General features: G+C 38.4%; 2 long non-coding RNA genes across 3 annotated transcripts in view; one reads left to right on the top strand and one right to left on the bottom strand.

Moving 5' to 3' along the window:
- Positions 1 to 220: 220 nt before the first annotated feature.
- On the bottom strand, positions 221 to 14,633 carry LOC139042732 (uncharacterized). Of its 2 annotated transcripts, none has more exons than XR_011499798.1 (4): positions 14,495 to 14,633; positions 9,503 to 10,846; positions 8,013 to 8,047; positions 221 to 1,850 (listed from the first exon to the last, which is right to left on the bottom strand). It is a non-coding gene; the product is annotated as an uncharacterized lncRNA (long non-coding RNA). The 2 variants fall into 2 exon arrangements; XR_011499797.1 differs by having other exon boundaries at positions 10,723 to 10,846.
- Positions 14,634 to 14,946: 313 nt separating this feature from the next.
- LOC139042733 (uncharacterized) overlaps positions 14,947 to 26,441 on the top strand; it is a 51,820-nt gene continuing 40,325 nt past the window's right edge. Inside the window, exon 1 of the long non-coding RNA XR_011499799.1 lies at positions 14,947 to 15,086. This is a non-coding gene — a long non-coding RNA (uncharacterized lncRNA). The remainder of the gene's footprint in view (positions 15,087 to 26,441) is intronic.

Here is a 26,441-nt window from a genome sequence, read left to right as displayed (position 1 = left end):
TATCCCAGGGATGCAAGGTTACTTTAACATGCAAAAATAAATCAATCTAATTCAAACAATTAACAGATAAAGGAGAAAAAAACATATGATTATTGCAATAGATGTAGAAAAAAACTTGAGAACATTTAATAACCATTCATGCTTAAAAACAAAAAGAAACAAACCAGCAGTAAACTATAAATACAATAAAAAACCTCCTCAATTTGATTAATGATGTCTATTAAAAAAAGAACTAAACCAACAACATACTTAATGGTGAAACATTAAACACTTCTGCCGTTATAGTGATAGTCTAAGCTTTTGCAATAACGCAAGAAAGAGAAATAGAAGACATAAAGATTGGAAAGGAAGAAGTAAAACTGTTTTTATTTCCAGGTGACATAATTGTTTATTTAGAAAATTCTACAGAATTTACAAAATAATTAATAGACCTAACAAATAAATCTAGCAAGCTCACAGAATACAAAGTAAATATCCAAAAATCAATTATACTTCCGTATACTAGCAAATGAGAGGAAAATGAAATTTTAAAAAAGTATTTGACGATAGCCACTCTCCCCAAATATAAAAAATTTAGGAATAAATCTAACAAAACAAATGAAAGATCTCTTCACTAAAACTACAAAACCTTGTTGAGAGGAATTAAAGACATAAAAATGGAGAGAGCCACTCTCCTGGACTGGAAAATTCAATGTTGTTAAGATGTCAGTTCTCCCCAAATTAATCTGTAGGTTCAACACAATCCAAATCAAAATTCCAGCAGAGATTTTTTGGTACAAATTGCCAAATTGATTCTAAATGCATATAGAAAGGCAAGTGGCCTAGAGTTGCCAAAGCAATTTTTAAAAGAAGAAGCAAGTTAGAAGACTCGTACTACCTGATTTTAAGACTTACTATAAAGCAAAACGAGTGTGACATGGAGGAAAGGATAAATATACTGATTAAAGGACAAAAAGTAGCCCATAAATAGGCCCATATAGATGGACAAAATATTTTTCAACAAAAAAGTCAAGGCAATTCAATAGAGAAAAGAAAGACTTTAAAACAAGTAGTGCTGGAACTCAATATATACATGGAAAAAAATTAATGTTGACCTTTACTTCAACTCATACTCAAAAATTCACTCAAAAGGGATTATACACTTCAATATAAAAAACTAAAAGTCTAAAACTTTAGAAGGAAAAAGAAAATCTTTCTGACTAGTAGGCAAATTTATGGAGTAGGCACATTGTTTCCAACAAGTCGCAGAAATCAATGACCTTAAAAAATGTATTAAATTGGACTTTATCAAACAAAAACTTTGCTTTTCAAAAGACACCTTTAGGAAATTAAAAATACAAGTTACAAACTGGGAGAAAATATCTTGCAGTACTTACGTCTGACAAAGAACTTGTATCCAGATTGTATAAAGAGATCTTACAAGTCAATAATAAAAAGACCCCCTCAAAAAAAATTTAAAGTGGACAAAATATGTGAAAAGTCACTTCACAAAAAAAGATACAGAAATGGCCAATAAGCACATGAAGAGATGCTCGGCACAAGGTATACCACTAGAAACATATTAAAATGACTAAAACCAAAAAAAAAAACCAAACAAGTTTTGGTGAGGATATGGAGCAACTGGCATTTTAATACATTGCCAGTGGGAATTCAAAATAGTACAATTTTGGGGCTGGCCCAGTGGCCGAGTGGTTAAGTTCGCGCGCTCCGCTGCAGGTGGCCCAGTGTTTTGTTGGTTTGAATCCTGGGCGCGGACATGGCACTGCTCGTCGGGCCACGCTGAGGCAGCATCCCACATGCCACAACTAGAAGGACCCGCAACGAAGAATATGCAGCTATGTACCAGGGGGCTTTGGGGAGAAAAAGGAAAAAATAAAACCTTTAAAAGAAAATAGAACAATTTTTTTGAAAACCATCTGACAGTTTCTTAAAAATATATACATACATCTATTATAAAACTCAGCCATTTCACTCCTAAGTATTTAACCAAGTGAGATGAAAGCATATACATACAAAACCTGTGCATAAATGTCAATAGTTGCTTTATTTGCAATAGCCCAAAACTTGAAACAACTGAAATGTCCTTCAACAAGTCAATAGATAAAGAAAATGTGGTATATTCATATAATGAAATACTACTCAGCAATAAAAAGGGATGAACTATCAGTACACCCAACAAAATCAATAAGAAAATAATAGTGCTAAATGAAAGAAGCTAGCCAAAAAGAACACGTACAATATTATTGCATTTATATGAAACTCTAGAAAAAGCAAAATCTAGAGGGATAGAAAGTAGATCAGCAATTGCCTGGGACACACAGATGGAGGGATGGATTGCAAAGTGGCATGAGCAATCTTTTGGCGGTGACGGAAATGGTATGTATCTTGATTGTGCTAATATTTTCATGGGTATATATAACTGTCAAAACATCAAATTGGGCCGGCCCAGCGGTGCAGCGGTTAAGTTCACACGTTCTGCTTCTTGGCGGCCCGGGTTTCGCCAGTTCGGATCCCGGGTGAGGACGTGGCACGGCTTGGCAAGCCATGCTGTGGTAGGCGTCCCACATATAAAGTGGAGAAAGATGGGCACGGATGTTAGCTCAGGGCCAGTCTTCCTCAGCAAAAAGAGCAGGATTGGCAGTAGTCAGCTCAGGGCTAATCTACCTCAAAAAAAGAGACTCATCAAATTGTAAAATTTTAATGGATATAGTTTACTTTGAGTAAATTATGTCTCTCTACAGTTGATTTTTTAAAAAAATAAACAGGATAATGGTTGAATAATATTTTAGCTTTTGTATATAATTTTTCAGTCAAAACTATATTACTGGCTATTTGGGGGAATACTTTTAGTGAAAATAAATAATATCAAATATTCAAATTCAAATAAAAAGTCTAAACATTATATGAATACAATCCAGGGATGCACCAGAAAGAATTGCAAGACTGAGATATACCACTTGGAGAACCAAATGGGGTGAGAAAGCAATGTTTTGGCCAAGATGGTGACTGCCAACAAAACGAGCTAAGGTCCTATTTCCCCAGCAGCAGTGAAGAACACTCTGACAAGTACTTTACTCAGCTATCTGTATGCCTCATGTATAGAATGGCTTAGATAGGATTTTTGCTTGGTGGTTTATATAGTCCTGGGAATGCCAGGGTGGCAAATGTGGTACTTGACAATTAGTCCATGACACAAATTGCCCCGGAAGAATTTATGAATGATTTTAGAAACTGTGGTAGTAAGTAGCCCTATTTGGAGGCAGAGAGCTAACATCCTACTTTATAAAACCTAGGACTCAACAAACCTCATTAGCTGTGTCCCTGACATCACCTAAACTTCTTCTTAAAGGCTCTTCACTATTTGAGATGAATTGGGTGACAAAATGGCTTCTCCCTGAGCTCCTTGGAAAAGGAAGACTATAAATCTGAGGTTTTGTTTGTTGTTCACTGGAAAAAGGCAGATCTGTTTACTCTTTCCTGGCACTTGTGGAAGCCTTAGTTCCCTATAAATTAGTCGGTTACGTCACAGAGGAACAAATGGACTGAAGAAGAACATCAAGGCTATGAATCAATGCTCCAAAAGGTAATTTCTGATCGCAAAATTACGTGCTCATTGCAGTCTTGCCTTTTCATCACTCTTTCCCCCACTATTTTCCTTTCCTTTTTCCCAGGATAGGCACCAGATATTTTTTAAACCCTTCTTCTTTCCTAATAAACCATCTCAAAATATAGCTCACCCAGTTCCCAATTCCATTAAATTTTTTAATAGCACTCAATACATATGGATAAATACTCTTCATTTGAGGGTCTCTACCCATCCTTCATTGCAACACTATATTGATGACAGAAAATGATCCAGATGAATAAAAGAAAATTGCTGATTTAACTATTTTTATTTGTTCTATATAGAGATGTTGTCTAAAGTCATGGCAACAAAAATATTCCAAACAGTCCATTATATGATCAGATGAAATTTTCAATTTCTAAATGTTTGGATTTAAAGTAACCAAAAGTTGCCTAAATTTGGATACTATTTCTTTAAGTGCTTTAGTCCGAGTGTTGTTTTCAAATAATCAATGTTTAACTTTTAAAATTGAAGAACAATTTTCTCGCAAGATGATAACCATCCTAGTGTACTGAATTTCCACTCCACTACTTGCTATTATACTTTAACGATGTCAGTATTTAGTTTGCAAATTAGTGTTGGATTTATTCAATAGTAATCAGACACTTGAAGCTCTTGTAGAGTTTTGGAATTTGATTAAAATAGAGAATTTACATTTTTTTGTGTTTCCACTTAGATACAGAAGCATGAAAGAGTGTTCAAAGTAAAGTCCAACAGTGTTAACAAAATCCTTTTGGTTTCACTGCTGATATTATCAGTCTACCCTTGCAGAATGTCAACTGCTAAACATATTCCATCCCTGGACTGGCACCGCACTAAGAAATTGACTTTACCATCTGGCTTTCTAGCATTTTTATCAGGTCTTTTTAATTAGGTTCAAATCGGTGATCTCCACCTTTCCCTGCTTCTACCTTTTCAGTGTCATTAAGACTGAGGCTCATTTCCAGCGCACTGCAGTGTGCTCAAGTGGAACTTGAATTGAATAGTATTTTCCCCCAGGTTTTCACACCTTACATATGCTAGCAAAAGTCACATTATGCTTGCCCAGTAGTGCATATAATTCAATTTTTGTTTTATTAAGATATGAAGATGACCATTGCATTAAAAAGCCAGGCAGCCTTAAGAGACCTAAATGAAAAATGGGACCATAGTTAGAAAAATTAAAGATCTCTGCAAGGTAAGGAAAAAGAAATGGAAGGCACTGAAATTTGGCTCTTGAACTTAAACTGCCGAAACAATGTGTATAATAGAAATATTAAAACATTTTCAAGTTAAACCTACTGCTGTACTCTCTTACAAAAATACTTCCACAGGGTCCGCGAGAAGATAAAAAATTGGTCCAATTTAGTTATGTCAAATCTCTTCTGTTAATTTAAAATGATCCCAATTCAATAAAAGTCTAACCTCTGTGACAGAAACCTGGTCGGGCAACGGGAGCTCATTTTTCCCTCTGTCTGTGGCAGGAGAGCTGACTGGAGGTTGTAATATAGTTACAGATTAATACAGTTAATCTGAGTCTTTTTTTCTTGAAGAGAAAGTATAGAGCAGTCATTCCAATATAGTAAGCTTACTATCTTCATAATACTCCCCTCAAAATGGTCTCATATTCAAATAAAATTGATTTCCAGGGAAGCGAAAGGGTAGTTCCTTAGGGTGGAGGCAGAGCATACTCAGTTGGATTTCTAAGAAGCATCCAGAGCATTAAGGATTCTTATTCACTCTTTGTTCAAGCAGATGCCTATTTTTTTTTCCCAGTGGCTACATCAAGATGAGCACAGGAAACTCAAACAGGACCAAAATCCTGGCTCCTTGGAAGGGTGGGTCACAGATCTTAAGTCCCTACCGTGCCAACCTGTTCTATAGGTAGCCTGGAACAATTGAGCAGACCAGAGCTTTCATTCGCATATAATCTGCCACACATCAATAGATTCAGCTGTAATGTTAAATTCGAACTGATGATTCCGGATTTCAAAGGTGGAGGACTTGAAGGGTTTGCACCCATAGTGATTTTCTATACGAAGCTGAGGTTTAGACTGAAAAAAACTGACCAACAGAGCCACTACTCGGAAATTCTATGCACGTTTTTCTCCTAAGTGGTTCTAAATAGTGCCTAGGATCCTTCTACATGAGCCTTCAAGGCTGAATGTCCCATTTCTCTTTCGAATATCCTACAAAGGACACTAGTTTTGAGAAGCTGTGTGGTGCAACACCTGTTCACAGTGACTTCAGAAGTTTGGGGGTGGGGGCGTCCACATTCAGATTAAAATAACACAAAGGGGAAATCCTATACCCACGAAAATGATTTTTCACTGAGTTTTGCTCACCAGAGTGTAACTGCCCACAGTTTCTGGATCTTCTGCTCTCTAAGCACTTTATAAATAAATGTATCCTGCAGGAGCTGCAAACTTTCATTTTCATCTTTTCGCTAGGTGGGGGACAGGGTGTCATTTTGGGGCTAGCTTCAACTTTCATTACTCTAACCAATAGCTACAGTCTTTGCTAGCAGTTTAAGTGACCCTGAAATAATTTATATATTTTTAGAATCCTCTCCTAAGGCAGTCGAGCCAACCACAGATTATTAAATTCATTGAGTTTTTCCTTTTTACACATTTTCTTACTGCAGATGTGCTAAACCATTCAGCAAAAAATGTGGGATATTGCAGAACAAGTAGAGACCTGCAGAGCTGTAATAATTACAGGATAATATAGAACTAAAATAATTCTTCTAAATGTTGTGGTTTAATATCATCTGTTCTTTTCTGCCGCATTCCCGGTAGAACAATTGACTCAATTTCTCCAGGCACAAATCTTTTATAACCTCTTCTTAACTTTCTGAGGTCTTCTTCTGGCAGGACTATATCCTGTAGCACGCCTCCCCCCTCAACTGAAATAGTCAATCACATTTTAACCCACCAGGCCTTATCTGTCTATCTCTGTCTTCCAGTAGTGTTTTTAAGAAACAGTCTTAGCCAGAGGGATAATTTAACAATCTAAGTAACACATTTTGACAAACTTTCCCTTCTCTGAGTCACAAGTTCAAATTCCTTCAGGGATGATTTCTCAGTAGATGAACTTAGTAGCACAATGAGTTCAAAGAGGAACGTCTTCAGAAGGGCACAGGGAATATGGTATTTCCTGAACCCTAAAGATCTGCATCACCCGCCAAAAAGCATTTCTAGGGCCTGGCTAACAATCAAAGATCTTAATCTCACGTTTCAGATACTAGATATGACATGATAGCCTTAAAAAGAAAGGCAACCACTTTCCCGTGAGTTCCCTGTTTGTTTCACTTGGCACAATTTGTTACTCTTCCCTGGCGAGTAGGTAATTACAAGGCTTTTGTTTCACAGACCAGCTATCTAATAATATTTCAGTATAAGTTTCTGAGTGAAGAAGTCACCTTGTGATTTGTAGTCATGCTGGCCATAAATCTTGGTCATAGGTTAGGAATGGACTCAAAAATGTGTCAATAATTCATGTTATGCTATGATATCTCATTTAGCTATAATATGATAAAGTGTGGCAGCTGCAGCCTGTGACTAATCATTGTCTCACAATGAAGCCTTCCTATGCGGAAAGCAAGATTTCAGAGAGTCTGCCATAGGAAATGAAGCTTTTTACCCATTACACAAAGTTGAGGTGCACATTCAGCTCAGATTTTTGAGAGATAGCAGAGGTTGTAGGGATGGCTCTACGGTGTCTGAGGTTTTTCTGGTTTCGGATTTCAGATGACTAATCATCATAACCCTGCTGGATCAATATTACTATTTTCATTTTTCAGGTAGTAGAAAGCTAAGGCAAAGATACTTTTCAATGCTTCCATGAAAAATGCATGGAAGAAGTAAAATGAGCGTGTGTGTGTGTGTGTGTGTGCGCGCGACTTCTCAGATTATCCACATTTTGACAATCAGAAGTAGCAAACAGAAAAGCCAGTTCTCAGACCAGAAATATGAGGGGTGTGAGAATTTGACGTCTAGCCTATCTTTACTGGCTTTCCTCTTTTTTGAAACCTAATGTGTTGGTTCCAGCTATACAGTGTGCCAAAATGCATAAAAACATTTCCGATATCCAGAGGAGCTTCATATCCATCGATCAGGGTTTATATATTGATTTGTGGCTATGAGAGACCGATTCTTTCCACCTCTCTCTGTTGTAATGAAAATGGAATGTATACTAATTTGAACTGAAAGAAGATATGTAATGGCAGAGGGTGTTGTGTGTGTGTGTGTGTGTGTGTTTGTTTTCCATTTTGGTCTCAGAATGTCTCAGAATGTCAATTAATTCATGCTATTTGTTAATGATCACAATAATAGTGCAAGCTGGACCTGATATTCCCTGAAATCATCCTAAAATCAAAAGGTATGTTTTCAGGATCTTTGTTATATACCTGTTCATTGTAGATGTTTGAGCCTGGACATCCACCTGAAAGGAAATACAGATATTTTCAGGCTTATAGGAGTTATACACACACATAGACACACACACACACACACACACAGTATATAGCACTTATACGTTCCTGTCATAGGGATGTTTATCAATTTCAATCCAAGGTAAAACAAAGTTATATCACTTCTGCTCGATAGAAATACATAATTCAAAACAGAATGATGCTAAGAACATATAGAAAAATGGAAAGAAGAATTAAACAAGTCTAAAAGCGAAATATATGAAAACTAAGATGTGGCAGATTCTTGGAAGAGGTGGAGTTTGCAGCGTTTTTTGACTGATGGTAGAGAAACAGCTTGTTGAATTGGGGCTAGAACAATATTCCAGACACTTGGTAGAAAAAGGCTTCAAAGTTAAAAGAGAGGCTTTAGAAACTAGAGAGAGATGACTGGCAAAATGGACGCTGAATAAAGGTGGCCTGTTAGAAGGGGCAGGAACACTCAGGAGGGTAAGAAGACAAATTAAAAGAAGCTGAAAGGTATCTAAAGAAGTCAATTGGCCAACCTCTTTGCTTCTGGTCAAGATGAAACCTAAGCTATAGCTATCCCTTGAAAATGACAAATACTCAAGTTCTTAGAGTTTTACAAACTTGTTTCTTTATCAGAGCAGGTAATTTCAATGGTCTCCCTGGTTTCAAGCTTTTCTGATATGGTTTCTACCAACCTAAATTCTTCTACTGTTATCATCTTAACTTACTTTAGAGGGAAAATAGAAATCAACAAATTTTGTAGAATAATCCTCTGAATTCTCAGTCATGAGAAAATTTACCTTGAACTCCTAAAATATAGATTATAAGTCAGGATTTTATTCGGTTTCAATTACTGTGAAAATTTTGTTTAGATCCGAAATTAAGCAGTCATATATTACATCTTTCTGTCTTATTTATCACCAAATTGCTAATTTTATTCTTCATTTTCTAAGATGATGTTATTGGCATAAGTAGATTTCTCTTGGTTTGGATGTGACCAACACTAGTAGTGTGAGACCCAAAATCCTTTCCTCATTTTGCCCATCTGAAATGTGATCTTGATATGTCGTTTGCATGATGTAAATCCTGAAAGATGCTGTTTCTTTTTGTAGCTCTGCTCTTACTTTTGGCATCCAAATAAAGAATGTATTGAGCTTTATATTTCAGTTCGAATTGCTTTGCCTCAAATATTCACTGAGCACCTGTTATGTGCTAGGTACTGTTCTAGGCCTTAGAGATGTAAGAACTCTGGTCCGAGCCATTATTATCTTTCATCTGGACAACTGCAGCACCATTCTAAGTAGTTTCTCTGCCTTCAGAATGGCTTTCCTCTAATCTTGTCATCACTCTGCAAACAAAGTGAGCAATCAAAAACAAAAATTTAATTGTGCCACTCTACCACTTAAAATTTTCAACTGGCCTCATTTTGGAGTCTCCAAGATAAATTCTCAATACCTTACCTTGGCTTCTATGGTCTTGCACAATCTCCATCCTCATTCTACACCATTCCATACTTAGATTTCAGATATACTAAATTTCTTTTACTTCCTCAAGAGCTCCGCATGGTGTTACCCAGTTCAGATATACTAGCTCTTTGCCTGCTCAATCCTCCTTCTTTAGGAAAACTCCTAGTCTTCTTCAGATCTTAGCTTAAAGATCACCTTAGTGTAGTGTCACTCCTGAGTTCACAAAGTGAGTTGTGCAATGTCCTGCCAGGTTGCCTTGCTTTCTGCTTCCGTAAGACTCCAATACTCCGCAATTGTGATGCTTGGACTGTTATAACAAAATACCACAGACTGGGTGGTGTTGTCCTTAAACAAATAGAAAGCAAGTTATGGGTTTATTCAGGATCAACAAAGAATTGCAATTCAGGGTCTGCAACCACGGTGAGCCAGGTGCAAGTCCCCAGCGCCAAGGGCAGGAGAAGCTCTCTTACAGAGGGGAAGAAGAAGCTGGGTGGGCTATTGTAAACAAAGAGTCCTTTGGAGGACTTGAGAGTTCAAAGTGCCATGGCTCTTCACTGGCTGAGTTCTGACAGTCTCTCATTGGCTGGGCTGTTGCTGGGCAAGAAGAGGAAGTCTTTCTTTTTCCTGTTGGGCTCTGCAATTGTTGTAGGGTATGAAAGCTTCTCCTTCTGGCCTCCTGATTCTATTTTAAATGGAGTTTCTGTTTATTAATTTTCAAATTTTTCCCTTTTGATCGAGATCTTTCTCTAAAAGCACTGCTGATCAAGAGTCAGGTTTTTCCAGTTTCATCAGTCTTTTTTCCCTTGATGCCAGGAAGGACCTTTCCTTGGCATCATGTCCACATTGGAGGGAAAGTGCACAGATTGGAAACCTACTGAGTTCACATTCCAGTGATATGGAGGAGTAGGAGGGAGAATTCTTAGGCATTCTTTCTTTTCTGAAGTTCACATGTTATCAAGTTCATAGGCACTGGAGATCATCTTAAGTGTCATCATCAAAGGCTTGGCAGACAAACTTCGAACAGGCCTGGTCCAGACACCTTGGGAAAGCTATCTCATTAGATGTCATCTGCTTCAATTCTGGGAAATTTTTACCCTTAAGTCACCAGATGATGTGCAGGCCCAGTCAGGGTTTAGTGCTTTTTTCAGGCGTGTCACATGAATCCATGAGTCTATTCCCTAGAGTTTTGTGGCAGAAGGATTAGTTAACAGTACCTGATGGGGGCCTTTCCAGGAGGTTGAAGAGAGTCCTTCTGGAGATGTCTTTTCCAATAATTGAAATTTCCAAGGTGTGATGCTTGAGGTCTTCATCTCTCTGGAGTGCACTGTGAAAAGATTGCTTTACCAAAACATGGTTATTCTTAATAGGAGTAATTAGGCCTTTACAATATTGGAGTATATCTCCTTTTATCAGCTGTGAGTCAAAAGAGGCAGGAGCCAAATGAATTGGGCATCCTGTGACTATCTCAAAGGGGAGAGTTTATGAGTTCCAAGGTGGGGTGAATCTGAGATTTAGAAGGACCAACAGCAATGCTTTTGACCAAGGTATTTGGAAGGTCTCTATAAATTTTACCAGTTGAGTCTTAAGAATGTTGTTAGTACATTCTACTAAACCAGAGGATTAAGTATGGAAGCTCATTGAAAGTGCTGCAAAACCTGCCAAACAGGGCAGACTTGTCAAAGTACCTGACCAGTAATATGGGTTCCTCGATCACCATGAGGTTTAAGAGGAGTTCCTCAGGTAGGGATAATCTTTTCCAAAAGGACTTTAGCCACAGAAAATTCAGTAGCCTGTCTGAAAGGGAAGGCTTCAGTCCAGTGAAAAAACATACAGACCATGACTAAAATTTATTTATATCCATGAGATGGGGGAAGTGCTATGAAATTCATTTGCCAAAACGTGGATAGTCCATTAGACAGTTTGAAATGTCCAGGAGCAGTATGAATGCCTGTTCCCTCGATTGTATTTTGGACAAGTGGGACAAGTGAAGTAGGTACTTTTTGTGATCTTATTAATATTTCTCCACCAACGTCGATTCATTAATGCTACCATTTTGTCAGCAGACCAATGGTTTAATGCATAAACAGTGGTTGGGAGTGGGAATTTTAGAGTCTCCAGTAGGTTTGGGTTGTTATTTGGTCCAAACCAGAGCTTTCTCTTTTTACCAAACCAATAATTGCTGAATTTCCACTCTTGTTTTTCCTTTTCTGAGCCAATTGTTGGGTTTCTCTAACCAGTTTCTCTAAGTTATTATTTAGGGAAATATCCCTTTGGACCATGACAGAGGTTTGGCTGTTGTTGATTCCTTTAAGGGCAGCATTCCTTGTGGAAGTATCAGAAAGGTGATTTCCCTTAGCTCCCAGAGAGTCAAATTTAGAATGCCCCAGGATCTTAATAATAGCTAAAGCAGCAGGTAAAAGTATAGTATCTAATAATTCCTGAACATAAGGGCCGTTTTTTATTTCCACTAGAAGTGAGGAAGCCACATTGCTTCCACAACATCCCAAAATCATGGGCTATTCCAAAAGCATATCTACTATCAGCATAAATGTTGACAGTTTTGCCCTTGGCTAAAGTACAAGCTCACGTAAGAGCATATAATTCAGCCTGTTGGGCCAAAGTAGCCATAGGTAAAGGTGCTGCCTCAATGATATCAAAAGGAGTTGCAGTAGCATACCCAGCACAGTATTTGCCATTGTCACCTTTTAAATGAGAACCATCAGTTAACCATGAGAAATCAGTGGTACCCAAAGGAGTTTCCTGCAGATCATCATGAGGAGTTAGGACATGATCCTTCAGTGTTAAACAGCCATGAGGGACTTCGTCAGTAATGAAAGGGAGAAGAGTAACGGGGTTGAGGTTATTACAGTGTAGAAGAGTTATGTGAGGAGCAGTTAACAAAAGGATTTCATAGGAGGTGAGATGGCTGACTGAAAAATGTTGAGCGTGATGAGAATTCAGGAGGGCTTTCACAGCAGAGGTACAAAAATGGTTAAAGGGGACGCTATAATGATTTTCTCAGTGGCCCTAACCAAACGGGAAGTGCCAGTAATGGATCCAAGGCAAGGGGGTATCCCCATTCCACAGTGTCCAGTAGCTGGCTATAATACCCTATGGGTCAATAGTAGTCCCCATGTCTTGGGTGAGTACCCCAAGAGCATTCTATTCCTTGTCATATACAAAAAGGAAAAAGGGAATCTGATAATTGAGATGTCCAAGGACAGGCAGATTCATCAACTTCTCCTTCAAGTCCTTAAAGGCTACGTTGTTCAGTTCTTCCTGTAAAATTGGGTCACGGTTGTTGTTCTTTAGTAAAACATACAGAATTTTGGCCATAAGAGAGAAATTTGAAATCCAATTTCAGCAATAACCACCTAGAGAGATAAAACCTTGCAGTTGGTGCTTAGTTTTGGGTTGGGGGAAATTTAAGACACCATGAAATCTATCTGGATCTAGGTGTAGCCCATGTTCTGATAGCAGATCTCTAAATATAGAACTTGGGTTTGGGCTAACTGCGATTTCTCCTTGGTGACTTTATGTCTCTTTAAGTCTAAAAGCTTTAGCAAGTGGATGCTGTCTTCCTGTGAGGAGACTTGGGAGGGAGAGCAAAGAAGCAAATCATCCACATATCGCAACAAAGTAGAAACCCTAGGGACATTTATAGTATCTATATCAGCCCTCAGGACTTACCAGAAATAAGAAGGACTCAGTAAAATCCTGAGGCATTACTGTCCAGGAATATTGTTTGCCTTCCCAAGTAAAGGCAAAAGATATTGGCTAGCTTTAGCAAATGGAATACTAAAGAATGCACTGCATAAATATATTACAGTAAAGAATTTGCTTCCAGTAGGAATGGATGTTAATAGTCCATGAGGGTTAGGAACAGCAGGATGTCAAGGGATAACAATGTTGTTTATTGCTCAGTAGTTTGGGACAAACCTCCACTCCAGCCCTTGGGTTTTCCACAGGTAAATTAGTATTACAGGGACTGATAGGAGGGAGTGGGGAGAGGTTCAAGGAAATGAGAAGTTTGGTGAGAGAGTTAGTATGGGTAAACTGAGGCCATAGAGGAGGTGTAAACAGTATAGAAGGGAAGGAGAAAGATGGCCCTGGAGGTGGGGTCTGAGCATGAGGAGCCAGGGAGAGGAAAAAGATGATGCCAGAGGAGAAGAACACGAGGCTTTGGAAACCATATTCTGTTTCTTTGTTTGTTTGCCTCTGTTAATCTTAAAATTTTATTTTGCAAACAGACAATTTCAGACTCCTGATAACATTTGGAAGCCTTAAAATACCAATAAAAGTAGGCATTTCATTCAGTTTTGGAAATTTCAGAGCTATGGTTGTCCAATGGGTTTCAAGAAAAGTAAGTTTTGGGAGTTCAAAATTCCCCATAATGACCATTGGTGTTCTAAATTACTTTTGGTTAAGTCAATACATTTCGCTAGAAATGCACATGAGGAATGACCATGCTTTTTAAACATAAAATTAGCCAGGGTCTCTGTAGTGAGGGCACCCTTAAAATATTTAGATCACTGAGATCCCATTTCTCAGAGGTTTTTCTCTAGAGTAAAAGAATAATGTTTAAACAGAGTAAACAGCTCAAACTGCTTAAACAGCTTGCAACTCAAACATCCTGCAGGCTTAACACCAGCACAGTTCTAAGGGAACAGCCTAATCCTGAAGGAGTCAGGCCAAAGGCTGAACAGCACAGTTGCAATAGAACAGCTCAGTTCCAAAGGAATCAGGTCGAAGGCTGAACAGCACAGTTCCAATGAAACAGTTTGATTCCAGAGGAGTCGAACCCAAGACTGAGAAGCCAATTCCAATGGAACAGCCTGATTCAGAAGAGTCAGACTGAAGTGCCAACTGAGACAAAACAAGGCCTTAACCAGAAAAGGGCAAAGCCTTAAAATGGGTCCCAAATAAAGCCCAGAGAGTTTCAAAACACAAAGAGATTGGAAGCTTGGATCCAGGAGAAAGACTTACTCTCAAACCCCAGGGTCAGTGAGAAAAACAGCAAGCTCAATGGGCTCTTTTGTGGGTGCCACACTTGTTTGTTCAGCAGCCTTGGAACCATTGGGAGGTCTTCTCTGGATCCTTGTATGAGCAGGAAAATGTTGTCTTTAAACAAATAGCCAGTTATTTCTCCAGAAAAAATGGGTTTATTCAGGATCAGCAAAGAATTGCCCCTTGGGGTCTGCAACCATGGTAAGCCACGTGCAAGTCCCTAGCAACAAGGGGAAGAGAAACTCTTTTATAGAGAGGAAGAGGAAGTTGGGAGGACTATTGTAAATAAAGAGTCCGTTGGAGAAATTGAGAGTTCAAAGTGTAGGCGCTCTTCATTGGCTGAATTGTGCTAGTCTCTCATTTGCTGGGCTGTTGCTGGGCAAGAAGAGGAAGTCTTTCTTCTTCCTCTTGGGCTCTGAAATCCTTGTAGGGTATGAGAGCTCTCCCTTCTGGCCTCCTGACTCCATTTGAAATGGATTTCTGCTTGTTGATTTTCACAGTGGCTTAAACAACAGAATATTTTTCTCACCATTATGGAGGCTGGGAAGTCCAAGATCAAGGTGCCAGCAAGGTAGGTTTTATTCTGAAGCCTCTTTTCTTGGCTTGTAGGTGGCTACAATTTCTGTGTGCTCACATGACCTCTTTATGTGGTCGAGTGGAGAGAGAGAGCTCTGGTATCTCATCCTCTTTTTATAAGGACATCAACCCTATCAGATTAGTGCTCTACTCTATGACCTCATCTAACCCTTATTACTTCCTTATAAGTCCTATCTCCAAATACCGTAATGTTGTTGATTACGGCATCAACATATGAACTTTGGAAGAACACAATTCAGCCCATAGCATGTAACAGTGGTTACCTTTTATTGTTAAGGCATATTTAAGATCTGTTTTGCCTCTTAAACTGTAAGCTCTGACATAGTAAGAACTCAGTAATTACTTTTGAATGAGTAAAAAGGAATAAGACCTGGTCTCTGCCCTTAAAAACAAATAAATCTAGCTCATTAATTAGGCATAAGTAAAACTGGTTATAATATAGCATAGTAAACTTGATTATAGATAATTGTATGAACAAGGTACCATTGGAAAGAATCATTAATTTGTTAATTCTGCCCTGGATGAGGGTGAAGATGGGGTGGGAGTCAGAGTCAAGGAAGGCCTCACAAAGGAGGTGATATTTGAGCTGGGCTTTAAGAGGAGAAGACTTCTCTATTGCTTTGACTATCTCTATAATTTAGGTATGCTTCCAAAAAAACAAATCTGTAGTGGCTCTTAAATGTGTATTTCCAATGAAATACTGGGTTGTGTTGCACAGGCTACTTCCTTGGGCTTATAAATCCACACTGTACAGCATAGTAACCACTAGTCACATGTGGCTGTTTAAATTTAAGTTGATTAAAGTTAAATAAAAATAAACATTCAGTTACTCAGTAACTCTAGCAACATTTCAAGTGCTCAATAGCCACATGTGACAGTGCAAATTACAGAACATTTCCATCATTGCAGAAAGCATGCTATAAACAATGCATTCATTCATCTAATAAATTTGTATTAAGCATCTACTATTTGCCTGATACTGAGCTAGATGATGGTGTGCACAAAGAAAAATACGACAAGATTTCGGACTTCACAAAGCTCACGCTAGTGAATTGGCCCTCCTCTGTTTCTAAGTGGTTCATGATAACTTCCATTTGCTTATTTTTGTAAACTTCAAGATTACTATTTCTAGAAATGTGTAGGCTGCTTGTAGCTTGTTGAATTGAAAGTTTCTCAGATGCTCAGAAATCAGAAGCATGGCTATGAATGAAACTTTGAATAAATCCATCCCTTACTAGGTACTCATCCTATAATGAGTACCATGGAAAATACACAAGAAATATAAGATAAAATATCTTCCTTCCATGAGTTTATAAATTAAATGAAATGTTGAATGTAAAATGAATTTATAAAACATGAATATATTTCTATTACTAAAGAAAAATTGGGGAGACTGGATTCACATAAATTTAATGAGTAGAGAATGATAAAAGACAGTATACAATCAAGTGCTGGAGTATATAATATAAACTTATAAATCCTATGCAAATTCAGAGTTGAGAAAGAACTACATGAAATAAAATGGTCAAGAAAGACTTTGGGAAGGAAGTGATGATAGTAGTCAGGAAACACTACGTTACAAGTGATGGAAAACCAACTCAAACTTTCTTCCACAAAAAGGGGGATTTATTGATTTATGTAACTGGAAAGTTTAGGTGTGGACTTCAGATACAAATGCATCCAGGGAATCAAAATGATCACCTCTGCTCTCTCTCTCCATCTGTCAGCTCTACTTTCCTCCATAGTGGCTCTATTCTTAAGAAGGCTCTTTCCTCAAGGTAGCAAGATGGCTACCAGCAACTCTAGGCTTACATCCCACTCTTTCAGAAACCCCAGTAAGAAGATAGCCTGTACCTCTAAGTCATTCTGTTTGGGTTGTATTATTATCTGTGAACCAATCTCTTAGCCAGGAGAAGGCAATGCTCTGATTGCTCTGATTGGTCAAGCCCGTGTCAAAACCTCATCGCAGAAGAGGAGGGGGGAGGACTGAGAGTTGGGTAGGTGTAATCCCACAAAGAAAATCTTGGAAATGTATTAAAGTAAGAACAACCAAAAACAAGGGAATGGAAGTTAGATAAATAACTAAAGTCTAATTCAAACCAGGCCTTGAGGAGAATATCAAATTTTTTCCTTCCTCTGATAGAAAGGTGAAGTGGGTGTCCAAAGAAAGAGAAATAGAATAAAGACACAGAGACAAAAATGAGTGTGCCATCTCCAGAGAAGGAATTCGGTTTCATCACATGGGAATTTATCAGAGAAGAGATTTTATGCATTTGGCTTTGATTTATCATCTTTAACATACCCTGGGCAAAAGCTTTCTTAGTCTTGGCTGATCCAGTTAAACACAACACAAAGCAGAAACAGGACAATAAGCAAATCAATTGGTAAAATTCATATCTGCCCCTTTCTATCTGATTGCTTGCTTTTCTACTTGATGTTTTCTATTTCCTGACTTGTATGTGTTCCCTGAAGTTCATATAATCAATTAGTGCGAATGTTTCTCACCAATACTGCCATCCATCCTCTGACTTCCTAGATCTCAAAAAAAATTTTATTTTTAAATATAAGTTCTTAACATTTGGGATCAGCCAAACCCCACAGCAGTAAAGCATGACACATGTCATCACAGATTAACCTTAGCATATTGGGCAAATTGTCAGAGCTGCCAATGTTTCTCAGGAGCTTCAAGAGTCTAGTTCTGTTAATGGCATTGGACACTTTAGTGAGGCCTATACAAAACACATAAATATCTCTATGCCTAAATTTGTGCTATAAAAGGCATCTCACGCAGCCCAGAATGGTGAGAGCAGTCTGCTCCAGACACAGAAAATAAGGGGGTTCATGGTCTGTAGAAAATTTACAAACAATAAGAAAACAGACTAAAAGTCAGTCTGCTTTTTATTATCACCATGAACCTACATTTTAAGCAATGTCAGGGATAAAATGCTCCTCTGGGAAAAAAATTCTTTGATTGATCTGTTATGATTTCTCAACCTCGCCACTATTGACATTTTGAGCTGGATAATTCTTGTTAGGGGGTGGTGACTGTCCTGTGCATTGTAGGATGTTTAGCAGGATCCCTGGCCACCACCCCCTAGATGCCAGTAGCACATCCCTCCCCAGTTATGACAATCAAAAATGTCTCTCAACATTACCAAATGTCCCCTGGGAGGCAAAATCACCCCTGGTCGAGAACCACTGGTCTAAATTCAAAACAATTGCAATGATTACTATTAAGATTTAATAATATGTATTTTATTACTTTTAATAATAATACTTATTTCTGTTACGTCATAATAAACATTACATTGGATAAGGAAATTAACTCGAAGAACGTTCCGTTATACCCTTGGCCTTCGACACACATGGATCTCTCTCTGTGCATTCATTTCAAGAGGAAGTTCCTAACACTTTAGAATCATTTGAGCTCGCTTTTGGTAGAGTTAGTATCTCCAACCCTTGTGCTTCTGCATATTTCTATATTTAAATAGTAGCTTCAAAATAAGCAATGATAGCACAATGATTTCAACAGCAAAGAAACTGCATCTGAACTGCTTTGATACGTCATTCTATGTGACTAATGGAATTTTTTATTAAAAGAGTGAAACCGAGGGAAAGCTGTAATGTATTGTTCCTTAGGTATTTGGATTCGGTGTTTTGGTATACTTGGTTTGGTATTTTCGTGTGGTAAGTGGAAATTTTAGTTGATAAATGAACTATTTTACTGAATTTGAATGATACATTTAAAATTAAAATTTATCTTTAACTTCTCATTGAATTTTTTAATTGTTATTACACTATAACATTATTACTTTATTGTTTACTATTGCAGCACACCAATATGTAGGTATAAGTTTTTCCCTTAAAAAATACATTAGTATAGGGGCCAGCCCAGTGGCACAGCAGTTAAGTTCACGCCCTCCAATTTGGCCGCTCAGGGTTCGCTAGTTCTGATCCCAGGCGCAGACCTATACATGGCTTATAAAGCCATGCTGTGGCAGCATCTCACATATAAAGTAGAGGAAGGTGGGCGTGGATGTTAGCTCAGGGCCAGTCTTCCTCAGCAACAAGAGGAGGATTGGCAGCAGATGTTAGCTCAGGGCTAATCTTCCTCAAAAGAAAGAAAGAAAGGAGGGAAGGATGGAAGGAAAGAAACAAACAAACAAAGAAACATTAGTATAAATGAAAGTATTAATCTATTACCTTTTTCTTTATAAACATAAATGTTATAAACTTCCACTTATAAGATAAGTACTGTGGATGTAATGCATGACATAATGGTGACTATAGTTAACACTGCTGTATGGCACATTTGAAAGTTGTTAAGAGAGTGCATCCTAAGAGTTCTCATCACAAGGAAAAAAACCTTTTCTTTTCTTTTTTTATCTATATGAGATGATGGATGTTAACTAAACTTATTGTGGTAATCATTTCACAATATATCTAAGTCAATGTATATTGTGTTGTACACCTTAAACTTACACAGTGCTGTATGGTAATTATATCTCAATAAAACAGGAAAAAAGCATTAACCTATTACTTTTTTCTTTTTGTAGTGTAATATTTCTTTTATTTTTTAATATTTTACTGGCATGATTACACATAAAAAATTAAAAGAGTCTAAATAATAATAATAATCAATAAAACAAAATTCTCACTCTCTTGGCCATTAATTTCACTTCATTATCCTTGTTGAAAATGACTTTGTCCTATAGAGGAAGGGGATATTAAAAGTTATCTTTTCCAGGTGTCGAATATGCCAAGTTTGCCTCTCTTTGGCAGAAAACAAATTTTTCTACTGCAAGGTCTTTTGCGCTAAAACGGTGGTTCTCAACCAGGTCCAATTTTGCACTCCTCCCAAGGGGACATTTTACAATGTCTAGAGACAAATTTGCTTGTCACAACTAGGGAGGGAGGTGCTACTGGCATCTGTGGGTAGAGGACAGGGATGCCACTAAACATCCTACAATGCACAGGACAGCCCCCCACAACAAAGAATTGTCTGGCTGAAATATCAATAGTGCTGAAGTTGAGAACCCTGGCTAAAGCCATGATTCCCAGAATTATACAATCACTCAGAGCTCAACAAATATTATTGAGAATGTACGGCCCAGCTAAATTAAATGCTGAACGAATCGGACCCTTATGTAACAAAACACCCCAAAATCATGAATTTCTACCTGCCCTGTGAGTTTTGTGCCATTGCGTATATTCTCATCTTACTGACAGTGCGCGTCACCCCTGTGATGGGTTTTTTGAGGCAGGGTTGAGAAAGGAAGGACATTTTATCGCCATCATCTCTCAAACCTTCTCTAAGCCAACCAGGTAAAGAGTTAAATTTGGAAAAGTAAAGGACACTCCAAATCCCAAAAGATCTTGCCTGTATTTGCATAGAAAATCTAAAACCATATGCAATCCCTGTGACAGTCTGAATCCAGAGTAAAAGAAACTTGGAAGTTTTAACAACCCAAAGTAAAAATTGTAATTAGTACTTCAAAAATATCCCTATTCCATGATTTTTATAATCCTCCAGTCTTCTATGCAGATGAAAAGTAAAATTCAAATTATCTACTCATTGAACCCATAGATAATTCAGTGACACCTGTAACCTAAAACAAATACTTTCCATCTGCTAAAAAAAAGTAATTTAAATTGAAAAAAAAGAAAGAAAAAGGCAAGGGATAAAAGCTCTATATGCTCCTTGAAAAGAGAAGACGCTCTTTTTGAATAGGAACTAACTAGATATAAAATCCCCTTGATCTGAAACCAGGTACGTTGTTGTCTAGATAAACTCTTTTAGGAGCCAGTAGTGAAAGCTATTTCATTTTCAGTTTAATTACAATGATTTACTCATTAAATGGAAAAGTCTCTGATAGATATCAGTCCTACATACCAGTCCCCTTTCTGTCAGGAACCAGCTTACAGCCAATTCAATTTTATACCATCCAAGCCTATTTTATTAGCATATTATCAGTACGGGTTATTCAGTCAGCCAGCTGTGCTTTTTGAGTAGATAAAATGACATCATTTCTCCTGTTGTGGATGTTCCCATTTTTACGCCGATGAAAGCAGGGTGGGGGGTGGGGGGATCATGAGGTTGTATTTCCATCTCGTGACCATATTAATGTTATGAGCTCAGATTCTTGATCTTACATGGGATTTTCTGACAAAGACCATCTGAAATAACTTAAATATAAAGACATAAAATAGAGTTACCAAAAACACATGAGGATTTGAAAACATGTGGATACATAAATAAACTGAACCTGGGACTGCCAAGTATTTCATTACTTCTTATAAGGCTATGCTATGTTTACAATAATGACTTTCTTTAATATGCTACCGTTGAACTTTTTAATATGAATTTATAATTTAAAGTAAATCAGCCCCAAATAATTTGTGCTACAAATTTGATTAACCCTTTTCTGCACTGAGGATCTTTCTACAGCAAGAGGAGCAGAGACAGACTGCTAAAGGATAATGAACGTTATCTGGGCTGAAGTGTGGCTCCCCTCCAGCTCACCTCCAAGAACAAGAGAGATTTACAAATAAGTTCTAGCTAGATGTGATCTCTTTCTCATACATCATTTGGGGTGTCCAACATACCGCACTAATTCTACATACAATGGAATGCAGTTTTGATTTGTGCTTCATCTTCACTTACTGGATGATAGCAGCTGTCTAAATTTGTAAACCATTAGAGATGCCATCATTAACTGCTGGATGAGCTTGACTTCCGATTCCAGAATGGTTTAGAGCCATGTGATGCTGAGAGGACATATAGCAAAAACAAGAATGGCTGGAAAACCAAAGATCAGATTTCATGCTTTTCTCTGTATTATGATCTTCCCTCAAAGTTGGCATCTTGGCATTTATAGCTTCTTGGCACCCTTTAATATAAATAAAGCTTTCCTATTGACAGCTTCACCCAACATTCGCAAGAGGAAATATTTTGAATGCCCTTTCCAATCACCTAGAACGATAAGATGGGGAATTGGCCTGGTCTTTGGATAATTTAAAACAATTTTGTATTAGCCAGAATAAACTGGGCTATGCCACTAGTTTACTTGCCATTTGTATAAGGCACAATATGGTACAGGAAGCGCTACCCCATCCTGTAGCTATGCCATATTAAACCCATGGCCTCCAAAGTCATTGCAATAATAGCAAAGAGGAATAGAGGAAGCATCTGAAGTCTTTACTGACTCAGGCAAGAAAAGTCGCACATCACATCAGCTCCCTGTCCATTAGCCCAAATTAGTCACACAGTTCCACTCTAACTGCAAGGGAAAGTGGGAGATCGTAGGAAACACACGGATGTTTGTTGAGTACTATCTCTGCCACAGTCATTTCACTCACACATTCTACTCATAGTCATTTTGTCATTCTACTCAAGTATCTGGGATGCAAACCCCTGCTATTGAATTTTAACTCCATTTTGCCTAGGTCCAACAGGTATGGATAAATTTCCGTGCTCTTGTTAATCGATAAAAAAAAACAGGAAGTAATAAGTAAAGTTTGTTTTGAAGGGAGCCAATCGTAGTCAGTTGAGATGCTTGATCCAGTAAATCTAATATGCAGTACATGAATAGCTCAGAACATGTCTCAAAAATGCTTTGATTCAAATCCAGGAAACCAACACACCTTGCCTGCTGATATGAGGCAACCATTTTGAAATTGGCTAAGGGTATTAATCCTTAGGCTGTCACGAATGCCTACAGGCTGCCTTCAATAACATTGATTTGGCTGTCAAGTTAGGGTAAAATGTCAACATCTCCTACTACCCAATTAAGGTTTTAGAGACATACTTCTTTCAAAGAAACAAAAGGTCTGTCTCTTCTTGTGTCTCACATACCTCAATGTATGTGGTGTACAACATCATATTATAGAGATACAAATAACTGTGGAACATGATACGGCTGGGACACAGATTCCACCCAGTACAGCACACATGCCACTGACATGGCAGAAGCTGCCCTCATTAGTACTGATGTACAAGGATAGTAGTGGCACATTTTTTTGCTTTGCAACTTGGGTTGTCAGACAGTAGTCTTTCTCAAATTTTGCACATATGACAAAAAATATTCTACCTGAAACCCTCAAACTTCCTATAATTCTTTGAATTATAATGAAATCTAAGCATTGGCAACAGTCATGTAGAGTAACTGCCAAATGGGAATTGGTGCGGTCCTCTATTGAGGAGAACTTCTGACTTCTTAGCCCATTTTGCATGGTTCAACAGCCATTAATAAGACTGATAGTAATAGGAGAGTCATCCTGCACTGTTCGCAATTGAGACCAACCAAGACATCCTTTAGCTGTTTGCAGTAGCAATGGTTATCATGTGGCTTTGGCTGTGTTTGAATCTTTTGGGATTTTTTGCAACTTCAGGACTGATTTGAATTTGAATTTTCAAATATATAAAACTGACCAGTTTTGTGGGATGGGAAATTCAATATGAATGAGGTGATATCCCCCCAAATTCCTTTCTCCCTTTCTTACTACACACATGGCTTCTCAGCTAGAGAGAATATTTCAAAGCTTCCCCAGCAGACGAACATGGATACATTATTAAGTTCTTGCCAATGGGATAAGAACATAAAGGATGTGTGCAATATCTGCCTCACTTGCTTAAAAGGCAATTGCTTACACTGGACTCCTCCTTTTCTCTCCTTTTCACGAGATGGAACATAGATATGCCAGGAACCCATTTTTGACCACACAGTTTAGAAAAGGTCCTAAGAGATGGCGGAGAAACAGGATGGAAGAAATCTTTGTCCCCGAATGAACTTCTCAGGCAGAGAAGCCTCACCATCGTAGCCTAGCCAGACTTTACTTAGGAAATTAAACTTCTATCTTATTTAGGCCACTGCATTTTGAAGGATCTTTGTTAAAACAGCTTAATCTTTACCTTTCCTGCAGCATTGACCTCCAGTGCTCCACGTCACCTCCACTTGGCCCCCTCTGACTGCAGCAGCAGCCTGCAGTGGACAGTTCCGTGTGAGCTCAGATCCATCTCATGGTGACAGCATCCCCTCAAATGCGTGCTCTGCACCTTTCTAATCCTTGCATCAGGGCGTTCATCAATGCCTCAGCAGCCCTCTCACACCACACACGACCCTCAAATAATGGGAGCCAAAAGGCCGTGGGTAAGCAGCCCAGACCCTCTTCCTCTCAGGCAGACACTTCTGGGAGGATAAATGGTTAAGAGAACTAAAAATGTTTAACCCAGAGAACACCCACTAGAACCCAATAAAAAGCGTTAAATATTTGAAAGGTATGTATAGAAGAATTCAATGAAATTTATTCTGTAAGATCCCACATAGGAGAATGAAGACGAAGAGGTAGGAGATGTAGTGAGCAAGATTTCAGTTCACTATAAGTAAGGACTTTATCAATTCAAAGTTGTTCAAAGTTAAGTTTCTAAAGCACATTTTTGATATATAGTGACAGGTTGCTTCAAATCCTCTAACGACTCCCGCTAGCTGCTCTTCTGACCAGGCAGACAAGGTCCTTCAGGATTTCCCTCTCCTGCCTCTGCTTCTCCTGCTCCCAGCCTCGTCCCACCTCCGACAAACCATGACAAACTACTGACAGTTCTTCTAACCAGCCAGGCTGTTGGATCACTCTGCCGGTCTTTCTGCCCTTTCCACTTTACTAGCCATTTGTTCTCCTCAAGCCAGATCAGGCATTGCTTCCTCTGTAAAACCTTGTCCGACCCCTGCCTCACCCCCACCACATCCACACACACGATAATTATTCTCTCCTCTGTACTATCTGTTCCCGTCACATTCTTCTTTTTGCCCTTATTGCCCACACTGTAGCAGAATCTGCTTGTATGTCTGTAAACTCTCCTAAACCGCGAGTTCCTTAAAACCAATGACAGTATCTTAGTCATCTCTCTGCCTGCATCCCTTAGGAAGGTGCCTGGCACATCATAGGCACTCAATTATTTGAATAAATGAATTTAGGAAAGAAGGAAAGAGAAAGAGAGAAAGAAAGGAGGGAGGGAGAAAAGAAAGGAAGGAAGGAAGACTTAGAGTTTTGGGCAGGATAATATAGGGAGAACTGAATCATTGTGAGTGGTTATTCTGACTTACCCCTAAGGTTTCTTCCAACTCTGAGTGTCTGTGATTCCAGAAAAATTGCTAGCTGCTCAAGGCTAATTAGACTTATTTAAATGAAAATTAGTTTAAAATATCATTCATCCTATAGGGAGGACACTTTATCTCAAAATAAAAAGGAATTTTATCTCCTGTTAACATCTTAAATTGTCTGGTTACACCATTCAACAGTTAGTAAGTGAAGACTCTAACTTTTTATACCATTTAGTACCGAATGTTTCAGAATAGAAGTAGGTGATGTGTGTGTGGTCATGTGTGTACATATATGTGCGTGCACATATCTATGAGTAATACACATTGTATTCCCTGAAGTGCTGCAATCAGATAGAGAATCTCAACCTTACGAAACGAATAAAGGAAAACTGATTGCTATGGCTTAGCTAAATCCTCACAGGTACAGAATTGTGAAGCTCGTTTATTAACACCATTACAGCATGGCTCTCCATCTCAGTCTCAGTAGGTTGCCGAGCTAGTTCCAATCTAACAGATAAACACAGTTGCTGTTCCCTGCTTCTCATCGGCATCTTGGTTAAGGTGTAGCAGAGCTCTGGAAGATCCTCATTAGGGGCAGCTCCTCCGACTCTTTCTTCAGTCACTGTTGGCATGATGGGCACACCTAAGCCAGGGAGCCACAATAACAAGAAGCTATCCTTTACCTTTGCCCACATGTCCCGCTAAAATCCTTTTAACATCCCGCTATCCTCTATGGTGGAAGAGAATCCAGAGATGAGGTACAATTGTATTTTACACACAGCTTTGCTGCTCTGTACCTATTCTGAATATTGTCATGTCTGCGTTGCAATTCTGATGGTAATAATTAAAACTGGGCCTTGGCAAAACTGTGAAGATATGAAAGTCGTACCTTTAGCAGCCCCCTTTTGAGGGCTTTCTTGTTTCCCTGTAAGTCTTAGTATCCTTTAAGTGCTTAGTATCCTCATAATTCTTGGTTGTCCAGGGTCCTCCACATGGGCATTCTCCATTCTCTGGAGCGTCTCATAATCCCTGTCTCACTCACTCACCTTAAAATTTATCTATACTGAGGACTAGTCTTTTACCACCTTTCAAAATGACTAGGTAGATAATCTGATCAGTTAATTCACGGGTCAAGTTAATGGATGATAACAACAAGGGTTCGATCATGGCTTCACCACTTCCCAACTGTGTGCTCTAGGGCGAGTTATTTAACTCTTTTTTTTGCCTCAGTT

This window comes from Equus asinus, chromosome X (assembly GCF_041296235.1).
Source record: "Equus asinus isolate D_3611 breed Donkey chromosome X, EquAss-T2T_v2, whole genome shotgun sequence".
NCBI lineage: Eukaryota > Metazoa > Chordata > Mammalia > Perissodactyla > Equidae > Equus > Equus asinus.
The sequence above is the reverse complement of the archived record's forward strand: the minus strand, read 5'-3'. Positions and strand labels throughout refer to the sequence as shown.